Source organism: Alligator sinensis, unplaced genomic scaffold, assembly GCF_000455745.1.
Source record: "Alligator sinensis unplaced genomic scaffold, ASM45574v1 scaffold235_1, whole genome shotgun sequence".
Classification (NCBI taxonomy): domain Eukaryota; kingdom Metazoa; phylum Chordata; order Crocodylia; family Alligatoridae; genus Alligator; species Alligator sinensis.
In genome coordinates, this window is record NW_005842042.1 from 1,283,485 (window position 1) to 1,297,827 (window position 14,343).

At 44.5% G+C, this 14,343-nt stretch overlaps 1 protein-coding gene across 1 annotated transcript in view; it reads left to right on the forward strand.

Moving 5' to 3' along the window:
• EXD3 (exonuclease 3'-5' domain containing 3) overlaps positions 1 to 14,343 on the forward strand; it is a 459,528-nt gene that overhangs the window by 60,110 nt on the left and 385,075 nt on the right. Inside the window, exon 3 of the mRNA XM_025203011.1 lies at positions 11,547 to 11,646. The gene's annotated coding sequence lies outside the window, so the exon portion shown is untranslated. The remainder of the gene's footprint in view (positions 1 to 11,546; positions 11,647 to 14,343) is intronic.

The following is a 14,343-nucleotide window of genomic DNA, read 5'->3' on the forward strand; positions in this document are numbered from 1 at the left end:
AGGGTAACAGGGTAACCATACTGAGCAGGGCCATCCCTTGGGGCCGGTGAAAAACGGACGCAAAATACCCATTGAGCGGGTTGGCTTTTTCCTGTGCTTCGGTTGTCAGTTGACCCATATGGTTTTAGCAGGGGTCCAGTGTTACCCTTGCTTTTCCTCCAGCTCCCCACATATCTAAAAAAGGACTTTTTATTGTCCTTGATACGTGTAGCCAGTTGGAGTTTAGTCGCAGGCTTGGCTTTCCTGGTTCGCTCCCTACAAGTCCAGACCAGCGCAGAGAATCAAGATCAATCAAGAAAGATCAAGAAATTAGTTACTATTTTAACCTTGATTTTTGAGGAGGCTAAAAGAAACTCCCTTTATATCTTTACATTTTGTTTTTGATGAGCTGTGGGTAGTAAGTAGCTGCTTTAGTTTGCATTTCTTCTCAGTCATAGTCCTTCAAATTGGATACAAGGTTTGTGAGTGCTTAAAATTAATACTGCTGCATGGGAGGAGATGTTTTCATGACATTTCTGTTACTCCTTCTAGCTTCAGCAATATACCACTGCCTTTTCTTTCATCTGTTGTTTTTTCTCTGACAATTGCTGCTGCTATCTGGAGAGTATTCAGTATCCAACAGATGCAGCACAACTTCCTATACCAAATATTTGACAATGCAATGATAAACTGCATAAGTAAAGATGAAACTACAGGAATGCATACAGTAGTACAGAATAATTAAAGAGTACTGATCAACTCTGTCTCCAGGTAACCTTTTTTTTTTTTTTTTTTTTTTTTTAACTACTAGGTATAATTTTACTTATTCAACTAAGAAGACATTAAGTGATTAAGAAAATTTCCTTTTAAGAGGCCAATCATTTATTTTGCTATATCGCTCATACTTGGTTTAAAATCAAATCTGGACACCTAGCTGGTAGGGTTTATACTGCCATGGTCATAATGTGGACTTTTAGTCCCTCCAAAGCGATCCCCTTGGGTGTCTGGCCTGACTGACTATACCTCCATTCTCTAAAATTGCTTGATCCAACTGCTTTTCTTTGGACCACAGATCCTATTTCCCAACCATGTTTGTGTGACTGGAGCTGCTACATTTGGCGCCTCTCAGCGATTTTGCTCTAGGGACTTGTGGCCAATGTGTTAAATCAGGGGTGTCAAATTTATCTTGTCCTGTGGGCTGGATGAGTGGTAGACGGCTGGTCTGCAGGCCAGACCACTGCAGCGTGCAGCACAGCCTCCGAACAGCGGAACGACACACAGAACCCTCTGGGACGGTGCTGCATGTGGAGGCTGCTCCACTGCTTCAGGATGCAAGACTGGAGCGGGCACCGTGTATAGTGCATGTGGCCATCCAGTGTGCCCTGCATGCTGCCTGTGGATCAGTTCCAAGACCCATGGATAACACTGGAGGCAAGATGATGATCAGGCTTTGCAGGCTGCATCTTTGACACCTCTGAGTTAAATAACTCAAAATCAGCGTCTCCAAAATAATGCATTATTCATTTATTCCTCCAAAGGTAAAATGCACATAGAGCAAAGGGTAAATACCATAATAAGCCTGCATGCATAGGTCTTATGTTTACATCTGTCTTGGTCAAATGTGTGAATTTCCCTCAGCCCAGATTGCCTTTTGTTCTAGCTGAGGGAAACATTGTTCTGCTCACAGTCTCGATAAGTTTGTGCTAGCCTCTTGTATTTGCTGACTGTCCCTTTGCTCCAGGGCCCTGTAACATTTTAGTGTTCCTTTGAGCTCTGCCTTCTCAGCTTTGGTAGTACAACTAGGGTGGGGACCAAGGAGTTGCCTCTTCATGTGTATAAAACCCAGCTACTGCAGTGGCCTGTTAGTTGGGATGCTTCTTATCTTGGTCGTTGTTCTACCTTTCCTGCTTGGTTTCTTTAACAGCCTCTTTTGATCTATTTCTAGAGCAAGTGACCCATTGTAAACACACACATACACCAACCCATGCATTGTCTTCATAAAAATAATACATATCTTTCCCAGTTCATCACAGTTGGTGTCTATACCATTTTTTTATTTGTTCATGTCTTAAAAATGAACACAAGAAAACACAAGAAAAATGAACACAAGAAAACACAAGAAAACAGAGAGAACCTGTTAATGATATGAAAGCAGAACTTTCTTTACAGTTTTAACTTTTTTTTTCTCCCTTACTGTCATCAGATACCCTATTCTCCATTTGCTTCTTATTGTGTCTTTTTTAAAGCTTTGATTCAGCAGGACACTTAAGTGCATGGTTAACTTTAAGGACAATGGGACTACTCCATATGCTTGGAATTAAATATGTATTTAGCCCTCGGGACTAAGACTGTGACTTCTGAAGAAGAAAATGTAGTCAGAGTTCTTTGAAGAAAATGTAGTCGGAGTTTTGGGTTTTTTTGTTTTACCTGTGTCTTCCCTGAAAGCATGAATAATGCACCATACAGCATGCAAAAATTAATTAGGGCAGTGAAGCTTTTTCTTTTGATACAGTGCATTTGCCACTGTTCATCTAGGGATATAGAGAGAGAGTGCATAGAGGCCTAAATTTGTAGGCTAAGTCAGGGATTGTTGAATATGCTGTATTTTGTATAGTGCCTAGCAGAATGGGAGCCTTCACTCTGTTTATAGAGTTTCTGGGCGTTTTCTCTATTTGTCTTTCATACACGCACACACTCCTGTTCTAAGAACATTAAGAGTGCCAAGTCAAAATCTCAGAAGTTAGGAAATTTGAGAAGTAAGGATGCCTGTGTTACCTTAATTTGCATTTCCAATGTGTTGCATATCAAGTGATACATTCTTTAATTCCATGATCACACTTTTTTCCAAAGGCGTCATAATTCATTAATTGCAGCAGATGGATCTACTCTTAGGTTGGAAAGTTGTTGGCTATAGGGCCTTGTCTCATTTCTTGCAGAAGCTAGATGATGTGTAGTGAAAAGTGAGGAAGGAAGGAGGGTCTTATAGTTAAAGTGGTTGGATGCTTCCGAGAATTTAATTCTGTACTGGCTTTGCCTTGGGGTTCCCAGGGGATGCTAAATCATGTAAATCAGACTTTTCAGCGCTCATCAGTTATTCTGTACTCATCATTTTCTGAGTACCCTGTTTAAAACCGTAGGGCCTTCTTTGCTGAAGTTAATGCAACTTGTGCTTGAATATATTAAAGTGCAGTGTAATGCTGCCTGAAAAATTGTGGTGTGAGCATTTCATATTGAGCGCACACAACTTGTAGAAATGTTTTGCCTTATATTCTTCCCATCAGTAAAATGGAAGTAACAGTAGTCTTATTAGTACCCCTTACAAATAGTACCACATTTGTTTTTGCATTGATTTGGAGACTTGATATCCCTCCCTGTTAAATGATTCAGATGATGATAGCTCAGCACTACTTCAGAAAGCATGCTTGTGAAATAGTAAATTCTCCCTCTTTTGTGTATGCTGGCAATTAACTCCATGCAGACTCCCTCTTTCCCACTTAAAGCTCCAACTGAATGTGTTAGGTCTGTTTTCCAGACAAAATATCCTACTTTATATTGTTACTAGGCCTGTGGGTCTCACTCTGCTCCCATTTCATGGGTATAGGAAGCGGTAAAAGTTTTAGTAGGACAACTAGGGTGGTACTTATGATATAACATCCACTGGTATGCACAATAAGGCCAAATATTAGTAATATCATCAACCTATTATGCCAATAAATTCCTCTCCCTATTTCTCAGATCGGCTGAAGCTGAAAGAGATGAGGTTTGAGAAATCAGGATTTTTCCTTGGGCCTGATTCAAAAAGCAATCAGTTTAGTAGGAGGGGTTTTGTTAATAGCTTTAAATCCTGGTGCCTGTACCCTGCTTTCTTGTGGAGTTTGAGCTGTATCCTAAGAATTCACCTCTGATGCCTGCCATATGATTCAGTTGTATGCTGGCTCTGGCTACCCTAACCCACAACTTTTTGAGTGAAAGTTCTTTTGAATAAAACTGAGCACTCTTCTTTCTGTTTCTGGAGACAATGCAAATCTATTCTTAACATATTTAACTGTTGTATTTTAAGTGGTGCCTCTGTAATTTTATGCTAAATTAGATTTTTAAAAGTTAGTTGCAGTTTTAAGACATTGGTCATTTTAACATTTGGACAGAATTATGTGTATTTTTAGAATGTAGGAAAAGGCATTCGTTCCAGATCTTTTTTCCCTCTACATATTTAGTTTTAGTTGTGATTACTTTTTAAGTGTCATAATAGGATCATTGGTAAGTAGGGCTGTAAGGATCTCCCTGTTCAAAGTAGGATCATTTCTCACTAAACCATCCCAGCCAAGTGTCTGTCCCTATCCAGCCTGCTCTTGAACATATCCAGGGATGGAGATTTCTCAATTTCTTCAGGTAGTCTGTTCCAATTCTTGACCACTCTTGTAGTCAGAAAATTCCTTCTAATCTTCAACCTAAATTTCTCTGCTGTGTTGCTCCTAGTCCTATTGCCTGCAGCCACAGAGAAAAGCCCATTTCTGCCTCTCTATAATTGCCCTTCATGTATTTGAAGATTTTGATCAAATCCCCCAGCATTTTGCTCTTTTCCATACTAAATAACCCTGGCTCTTTGAGCCTTTCCTCAGAAGTCAGGCTTCCTAGGCCTCTATTAACTTGTTGTTGCTCTCTCCACTGGATGCTTTTCAGTCTGTCTTCATCCCTCTTGAAATGTGGGATCCAAACTGGATGCAGTACTCTGGGTGAGGCCATACCAGTGCTGAATAGACTGGAAGAACAACCCAGTATACTGTTGGCATTTTAAGCCACAAGAGTACACTGGTGGCTGATGTTCACCTTATGGACCACTGTAACTCCCAGGTTCTTTTCTGTAATACTGCAGCCCAGCCATTCATTCCCCAGCCTGTATTTATACGTGCAGTTATTTTGTCTTAAATGCAGGACATAGCACTTGTCCTTGTTGAATTTTATGTGGCTAATTGTGGACCATATTTCCAGTCTATCCAAGTAATTCTGGACCCTAGTCCTACACTCCAGAGCATCTGCAACTGCATCCACCTTGGTGTCATCTGTAGATTTGCTAAGTATGCACTCAGTCCCATCATTCAAATCACTAATGAAAATATTAAATAATACTAGACCCAGGACAGAGCCCTTGGGAACCCCACTTGATGCTTACTTCCAACTAGATATTGAGCCATTGAGGACTACTTGTTGAGTATGGTGATCCAACTAGTTTTGTACCTACCTTACAATACTTTCATCTAGTATTTCCTTAGCTGTAAATGAGACTGTCATGGAAGTGTGTCAGAAATGTTGCTAAAGTCAAGGTATATCACAGCCACTGGTCTTCTCCCATCTACTGTGTCTGTCACCTTATCATAGAAGGAAATCAGGTTGCTCAGACATGACACTGCTCTTGGTGAATCCATGCTGGCTGTTCCTGATCAGCGATCACCTTGTTCTTCTCTAGGTATTTCACAATGGGTTCCCTGAGGATCTGCTCCATGATCTTTCCAGGTATCGAGGTCAGGCTGACTGGTCTTTAATTTCCTGGATCCTTCTTCTTCCCCTTCTTAAAGAAAGGCACTATTATTAGTCCTTTTCCAATCAGCCAGGACCTTACCCAGTCGTCACAAGGTCTCAAAGAGGATAGCTAATGCCTCTGAAATTACTTTATCCAATTCCTTCAGTACCCTACAGTACATCCCATCTGGCCCGCTGACCTGAAAGTAACTGGCTTTGCCAAGAAATCCTCAAGCTGTTCTGCATCTACTCTAGGTTGTTAGTCTCCTTCCATATCTTTGCTGCCAACTGCACTTGTCATCTGGTAGCTGTCCCTATTTATTTATTTATTTCTGTTCCTTTTACTCTTGACATATTTGCAGAATCTCTCTTTATTGCCTTCTATGTCCCTTGCCAGTTGCAGCTCAGATTGTGCCTTGGCTTTTCTTATTTTCTCCCTGTAGGTCTATGTGGTACTCTTATACTTTCCCCTATGATGAAGTTTCCACTTTTTGTAATATTCTTTTTCGAGTTTCAACTCATGGCAGAAATTACTGTTTAGCCACGCTGGTCTTCTGTTGCACTTTCTGTTTGTCGGTCTCATCAGGATAGTTTCATTCTGGACTCTTAAAAGTGCCTCCTTAAAGTACAGCTAGCTCACCTGGACCCCTTTTCTTCTCAAATGTGCATCCTAGGGTATCCTGCCTACCAGTTCTCTGAGTTTGTCAAGGTCTGCTTTTTTGAAGTCTAGTGACTTTATTCTTTCCTCCACTTAGGATCTTGAACAATATTGTTTTGTTATCACTGTCACCCACGTTACCTTCCCATTCGCAGCAAGTTCCTCACAGTTCGTGATCAGTTGAGAAGAACTTCCCCCCCTTGTTGGGTCCTCTGCCATATTAAAGAAGTTATTCCCAATACACTCCAAAAATTTCTGGACTGCTTATACCCTGAAGTATTTCCCTTCCAGCAGATGTCCTGATAATTGAAGGTAAATGATAACCAGGTTCATTGGAAGTTTTTGCCAGTTGTTTAAAGATGGGCTTGCCCCCCTTTTCCTCCTGGTTTGGTGGTCTATAGGAGATATCCACCATGACATATACCCCTGCTGCTCTTCCCTCTGACGTTTATTCCACTTCATACTGCACCTCAGAGCACATGGTCATCTTTATATATAGGGAAACTCCTCCTTCCTTTTCCCCTGAGTGTCTTTCATGAACAAATGATACCCATCCATGACAGCAGTCTAATCGTGTCAGCTATCTCATCATGTTTCTGTACTCCCAATTGCATCATAATTTCTTGATTGTACTAGGACCTCCAGTTCTTCCTATTTATTCCCTATGCTTCTTGCATTAGTATATAAACATTTCAGGTGTCTAATTGTGCTATCTTCTCCCTCAGAATTATTGCTTCCGCTTAAATTTTTTATCCAGGTCCCATAGTTCTTTACTTACCTCTGGTCTTTTATTTCCATCCCTCAGTGGACCCAGTTTAAAGCCCTCCTGTGTAGATTAGCAAACTCATACATGAGGACACTCAAAGCCCTGCTGCCGATGCTATTATACAGCCATGTGTTGATCTCCAGGATGTGCCTGTTCCTAGTTGGACCTTTATCCTTGACAGGGAGGATCGATGAGAACACCATCTGGGCCTCTCTCCTCTCTATTCTTGTACCCAGAGCCATATAGTCACTCTTGATCTGCTCAAAGTCACCCCTGGCAGTGTCATTAGTGCCTGCATAGATTAACAGCATGGGATAGTAGTCAGAGGGCTGGATGAGTCTCAGCAATCTTTCCATGACATCCCAGATGCAAGTTCTTGGCAGGCAGCAGACCTCTCGAGCCAACAGGTCAGGCCAGCAGATGGATGTCTTCATGCCCTGAAGGAGGGAGCTGCTTGCTGCTGTGAGCTCTGCACTGCCCTGGAGATGCTTCCCGTGTGTGAACGGGGGCAGCAGAGACCATGAGGCGGGGACATCACCAGGGCAGTGCAGAGCTTGCAGTGGCAAGCAACTTTCCTGTGAGCTTGCACTCTGCCCGCTGTGTTGTGGAGGCCCCAGAGTGGGGGAGCATGGTAGGAGCCTGACCTGAGTGAGCCTGCAGTGGGCAGCCCACACCTGCCCCCACCCTGCACATAGATTGGAAAGGCATGGGTCCCCTCTGCCCCCCAGGAGTGCACGCAGCGGTGCAGAGCTGGCCCCAGCCCTTGGACAATCTGCCCGCAGCCCTGTCCCACTCCCCGCTGGGGCCCTGCGGCTGCACATTGCAGCCCCAGGTCCTAAACCTCATGCACCACCCAGCTGGGCAGGAGCCCCAGCCCTGCCCAACTCCCACCCTCCCTCACTATGGGGTTCTCAACCTCTCCCCACAACTTACCTGCAGGAGCTGCTCTCCAGGCTGCCTGGCAGCCATGTGCGTATACATACACATGGCACCCCCTGCCCTACTGTCCTCCTCCTGCTCCCCCCAGCCCCTTGTGGGCTGCAACTCTGCAGAGGGCTTGTTGCAAAAGTGCAAAATCTGTGGGTTTCTCTGCTAAAATGAGAAATCTGTGTTTTACTTTGGTAAGGGGGAAAATCCGTGTTTTACTCCGTTTTCCCTTAGGAAACGGAAAACCTGGATCCCCGATCATAAGACTGTACATCATTCTTAAGTCTTGCGGACTCAGGCTGTTTATCCAAATTTGCCTTCTCTCCAGAAAACTTTAGGTTTTTTTATTGGACTCCATCATTAGTAAGAGGAGAGATAATTGTGTTTGCTGAATGAATAAGTCTTGTTGAAACTTCTAAATTTCAGGTTCTTTACCCTTTTCTGAAATAATTTTTCTGCTTGTAGAAAATTCATTCTCATGGTAGTCTAGACCAGGGGTGGGCAATTATTTCGGGTGGAGGGCCACTTAATGAGTTTTGGTGAGTTGTCCAGGGCTGTATCAGTAGCCCTGCCCCTTTATAGTAGTCCCACCCCCTGGTCGCCATCTTGGGACCAGAAGTCCCACCCCTAACCCCCTGACATTTATCCCCGGAAGTCCCTTCTCTTACCCCCTAGAAATACTCTTTTTGGGAGGTGGGGGTTGCCATCTTAGAACCAGAAAAAAAAACAGATCATGCACTAAAAGTCAAACACGTACTATAACATATTTTAATTTTATTACAAAAAAAATTGTCATGATTTGCATTTGTGTACTGTATATAGAGATCATTGCATAATATCTCAAAAATAAATACTTAGTCTTGTATATTGTGGAGGGGGTATGGTTGGGGAGTGTGGGGCTTTGTGGGGGGGTGTGGGGGACATAGGGTATGTTGGGGGGTTGTGTACATGGGGTTGTGGGGACAGGGTGTAGGTGTGTGGGGTTTGAGGGAGGGTGGGGAGATGTGGGGACCCCCCTCTCCCACTGCAGGTATGCCATGGTGCAGCAGCAGCAGGCAGGGGCACTCAGGGCACTGGTGCCCAGCGCAGCTGCTGGTGCCCGGCAGGGTGCAGCTCCTGCCAGTGCTGCACATTGCAGTGAGGAGCGCAGCCTCCACTGGGCAGTCTCTATCACCGGCGCTCCCCACCACGCATGCGTAACCCCCGCCTTCCCATGGCACAGGAGGAAAGCCCCACACGCTGGAGCCAACTGCCTTTCTTGCCTCCCAGGTGAAGGTGCCTGGGGCTTCCCTCCCATGCTGCGCAAGTGCAGGGGCTGCACATGCGTGGCACGGAGCACTGGCAATAGAGACTGCCTGGTGGAGGCTGCGCCCCTTGCTGTGATGTGCAGCCCTGACTAGAGCTGCACCCCGCTGGGCACTAGTGCTGCACCTGCTGCTGCTGCTGCTGCCGCCACCTGCCAGGGCTGTGTACCATGGGGGAGTGTCTGGTGGGTCCTCACACCCTCCACCCTCCCTTACACCCACACACTGCCCACATGAGCTCTGCGCTGCTGCTGCCCCCTGGGCATGGGGTCTGTTTTGGTGTCAGCTCCAGCCCCACGTTCTGTGTTCCTGCCCCGCTGCAGCTTGGCCTCTACCCCTGCCGCTTCCCTACTAGCTGCCTGGAGCCAGCAGCGAGACCAGGAAAGTGGAGCAGGTTCCCGGAGGCTGCAGCTGCAGTGGCAGTGGCCTCTCCCAGAAGCTGCCTGCTAGCTGGGCCCTTCTGCCCACCAAGGTGGGAGCGAGGCACAATAGGGTATGTTGCGGAGGGGTGGGGGGGTGTACACCTGGGTGCCTTGCTCCCATTCTCATGGGTGGAAGGGCTGGGTGGGGTACAATTTGTTGGTGGGCACTGTGGGCTGAAAGTGCCTGGTGGGCCAGATGTGGCCCACAGGCTGTGTTTTGCCTACCCCTGGTCTGGACACATCAGAAGGAGCTGATGAGAATGTTTGTTTGTTTTTTTATTTTTAAATACCCTGCCAGATTATTGATTTTAACTATTAATTGATTCTAGTTCTAATTTTCCACTTGTTCAATATGCTTGCCTGCTTTTATGTTAAAAGGGTCTAGCAGCGTGCCAGAGAACACTTGCCAGACTGGGTATAGAGTGACTTCTCTGCTTAATCAGTCATCTTCTTACATCAGTGGGCATTCATCTTCAATATAGCACTGCAGACTCATCAACTGGATAGCTGATTGCTTTTGGGGAGGAAAATAACTTGCAGATGTTGTTGGAATCCTGTCTGCCCTGTCTTTATATTACTACAAATGGGTGATGCAGTGGGATGCATGAAGGGTCTAGGGATATAATCCAGCTACAATCCCTTAATAAAAGCAGGGGGGTGTTAAATAGTGTTCACACGAACTTGAACTCTTGATTAGCTACTGTCTAGTAGCAAAATCCTTTTAGAGTTAAAATTTGACTTTTCTAAGAGGGAACCTGCAGAATTTTTGTTAGAAAATAAGACTCTGGAGATGAACCTTTTTGTGTTTGCATTTATTTGCTGAAAATTATCCCCTTTTTTATATAGCAATTTCAGCAAGTCTTTGATGGTAATCATAAATAACATGCAGTTTTAGCATATTATAGTAATCAGTAAATGATGATACTTTATCAGGGAATTGCATGAACTGAAGTTTTGAAGTAAAGAAGAGGAAGTAAAGTACTGAATTTCTGAGATGAGTGTGTTGCAGCTGTCTATGCCTCCATATGAAATGAATGCCTTGACCCATTGTTTTTGCTTTCAAATGAACTTTGCATTCACCAAATTAAAAATGTTGCAATAAGGACATTGTGAACCTACAGGAGAACAGGCCTGGAACGTGAAGGTTACACAGTTCAATAGTATTTTTAGGACAGTGACATTTGTCTCTTTTGTATACACTTAATGCTGAGTTATGTTAAATCAGATTATACTTTGGGCGGTCACAAAGTCAGGTGTGATGTGGTGGTTCAAAACTTTGCCTATCAGTAACACTTTCAAAATGAAGGGCAGGCAAATGCAATTCATTATACCAGCCCCCAGCGTGTAACTAGGGCAGGACCAAGGGAACTCCAGCCTCCGGCACTGACTGTGAGGAGGTGCTAGAAACGCCTCTGCTGGGAGACTGCCGCAGCACTGGCAGCCCTGTGCTGCTCCACCCTGGCCACAGGATCTGGGCAGTGCCAGGCTGCACCAAGCACTGTATCTGGGAATTGGGGGATGAGAAGGGCAAACAGAATGGGATTTCCTCCATCCCCACTGGGATGCCTTTGCTAGGGCAGGCATAGCCTTCCGCCCACTATGTGGGGCTTTGAGGAGGGGAGCGAATAGGGCATCAGGATTGACTCCCAGGAGCCTGGCGATTGGGTTGCTGTGGCCTGAACTGATGCTGCTATAGAAGCAGTAGCAGCAGCAGTATCCCAGGCAAGTAAGATTTTTCTTTTCTTTGCCTAGCTGTGGGCAAACGCCTTGCCAAGAGCAGCTCCACGAGTCCACGTTCTCTTAGAGGAGATTTGAGCGAAGACTAACACCCCTCATTAGCGTAATTAGCATGATTTCGCCCTCGACATGGTGATGACAGACAGCAACGTCCCCTGATTCAGTGAGTGACTACTGCAGCTTCTGGTGCTTTCTGCCAGATCAGGTGTGATTCCAACTTCTGGATTCCTTTTCAGGGTGATGCTGAGCCATTTCTCTTGGTAGAGTTTTCCCCAAGCCCACATGCTCTTCAAGATGAGGATCTTCTCCAGAAGATTCATCTGAAAAAGTTATAAGGTTTTTATCAGAAAGAGGCTAAAGCCTTAGACATCTACCTACCTCTGCTTCATTTGCTACCAGCTTAGCAAGATATTCATATGTGAAAGGAAATTATTGTATTTTGCCCTGCTACAGCACTTTGTAGGAGTCCTGTAAAAACAGTGCTGCCACTATTTTAAAGACTACATCAGGGGTAGGTAATCCCAGGCACAGACGCCAAAGTGTGGCGTGCAAAGGCATTTTGCTTGGCACGTGCACCTCAAGGCGGGTGGCAGGGAAGGGGCTGAGGCTGCATTATCTCAAGGATCAGGCCCCTTGTGGCTCCCCTGCTGTACACCCCTGGCATGCTAACGTCTTACAAGCTCATAGATACAAGTAGGAGTCCTGTAGACCATATTCAGTCTGCCATCTAAAATGGGACTAACAAGGCCCGAAAGCACTTTAACAGATGAGCTTTGGGTACAGTCAAGTGTGTTCACAATGTGTTGTAATGTCACATGAACTTTGATCTCTTGCCATCTGAACAATATAGGGCAGAAAACTAGGTACTTGTTTTTGCCACTGCTGACACTTGCAAAATATATGTGTTTATCTATTCATCATATTTTGAGAGCACGTACAAAAACCTAGAACTCTTGGTTCCAAAGTGATACCTTTTATTCGATCAACTGGGAAATCGCAAGAAAATTGTCTTTTTCTGCAAGCTTTCGGGATCAAAATCCCTTCGTCAGGCTCTGGGAAAAGTATAGATGGTACAAGATGGTAAAAAGTCCCCATAGGGAGGAAATAAACGTCATTTTTGTACAGAGGGAAAATGTGCAAAAATGAAGATAAAATGTATCTTCTATATTTTATATTTGGAGAGAAAATAGATCTTTCTCTCTTTCCATAACTGCTTCATTCTTTATGTAATATGGGTCAGAAATCTGCATGCCCTTTTTCTTTGGGAAGCAGGAGAGAAAAGCTGACACACACTAGCCAGTTTTTTAATTTTTTACATTTTTTAAAGCAGTACAGCTTGCACTAATAAGCATTTTGAACCCTTCCCTCCAGAGTGCCCTGGGATGCCATGTGGCCTCATTAACTTAGCTATTCCAGGAACAGACTGAAAGCTGCTTTTCCATGTGTATTGTTTAAAACTTGGCTGTGGTGGTGCGATTGGGGAGGGGGCGTGAAGAAGGCAAGGAAAAAACAGAAAATGGAGAAAGCAGGAAAAAACCTTAAGGCTAATTTGTTAGCTGCTTTGTTACAAGTATGGACATTTTTGTAATTACATTAAGATCACATCATCTTGGCTTTTCTTTGATAGATTTCTATTGGGATGTCTTCTTTACACTTGCTGAGTTTAACTTGGCTTGAGATGAGGAGCATTTGCTAATTCAAGCATGGCTTTGTAATGTCTCTCTTGGTGATACTCTAAAACAAAAACATTTTACAATGCTTTTGCAATTTTTCCTGAAGCAGCCCAAGACCAGGTGGAAGGGGAAATGCACACTTTTTTTACTGTGCACACTTCCTCCTGGATTTCATTTATCTTCTGTAAATGGCACATCTGTGCCATGCTCTAGTCAGACAAGCGTCTCTGTATAGAAGTAATGGCTCACAAGGTTCTCCTGAAATGACATGAATCAGGTTGTCCCTTGAAGAGACAGTCAGCAGTTTGGATCCGTGCTAGAAGCAGACTTAGTACAGGACAGCTTGAGTAGTTTTGATTAATTTTTCTTGGTATATCAGAGGAGTGTTAATAGCATAGAGTTGTTTCACTCTATTACCTTACCCACAAGGTTAGTGCTTTAGATCAGGGCTGTCCACCTAGCAGCTGGGGGCCATGGTCCCTCCTTTCCTCCCCCATGAGCTGCACCACCATGCCCTGCCGTGCCCCCTTGGGGTGGGGGCAGGAAGTGACAGCTAGAGAAGGGAGGGGGGCCCTGGAGCCCACAGCTGTGCTGCATCAGAAAGGAGGGGAGCAGTGGCCAAAGGGAGCCAGGGGGGCTGCAGACTAAGCCCCTTGTGGCCTGCATGCTGTCTGTCGGCCACCAGTTGGACAGCGCTGCTCTAGATTTTCAGAAGGTCAGTCTGCAAAGTATGACTACTAGCCTGTTAAGATGAAATAGGTGTGGGTATGTCCTGGTAAAGCACAGGGAAGCTGGGCTGTGTTTAAGTTTGAAGCTAACCAAGAGCAGCTAAACCAATTTGGTTTTGATTTTACCCAAGTGCCTAGTGCCTACTAGTTCTAACACTGGTAGTATGTTTCCCTGGACTAGCAGTTTATTTCCCCACATACACATCAACATTAGGCCTTTTGATCTGCTGGTAGTATGGTGGCTACAAGCTCTATAAATAGAGAGAAGTAGTTAGTCTATAAGGTGCACATCTAGCCTGCCTTCTGCCTGACTTTGGATTAACATGACTAACTAAATCAGAGATGCTTAAACTTTCATAAGCAGCAAATGACTTTATCAGCTGCTAGGAAGGGGCTGACAGTAAGCTGTAGTAAATTGCTGCTTATGAAAGCTTATGCATCTCTGACTGATTTAAGCAGTCTGTAAAGGTCAAATCTACCCTGCCTTCTGAAAGCTCTCTCCCTCACAGCTCACTTGTTTTGTGATCGAAGGGGTTTTTTTGGTCAAGCCTTCAAGTGCCTATTTACCCTTCCCTTCATTGTCTGTTTACTTCACATACACAAATATCAGGTCTTTCACTCTAAACAAACTT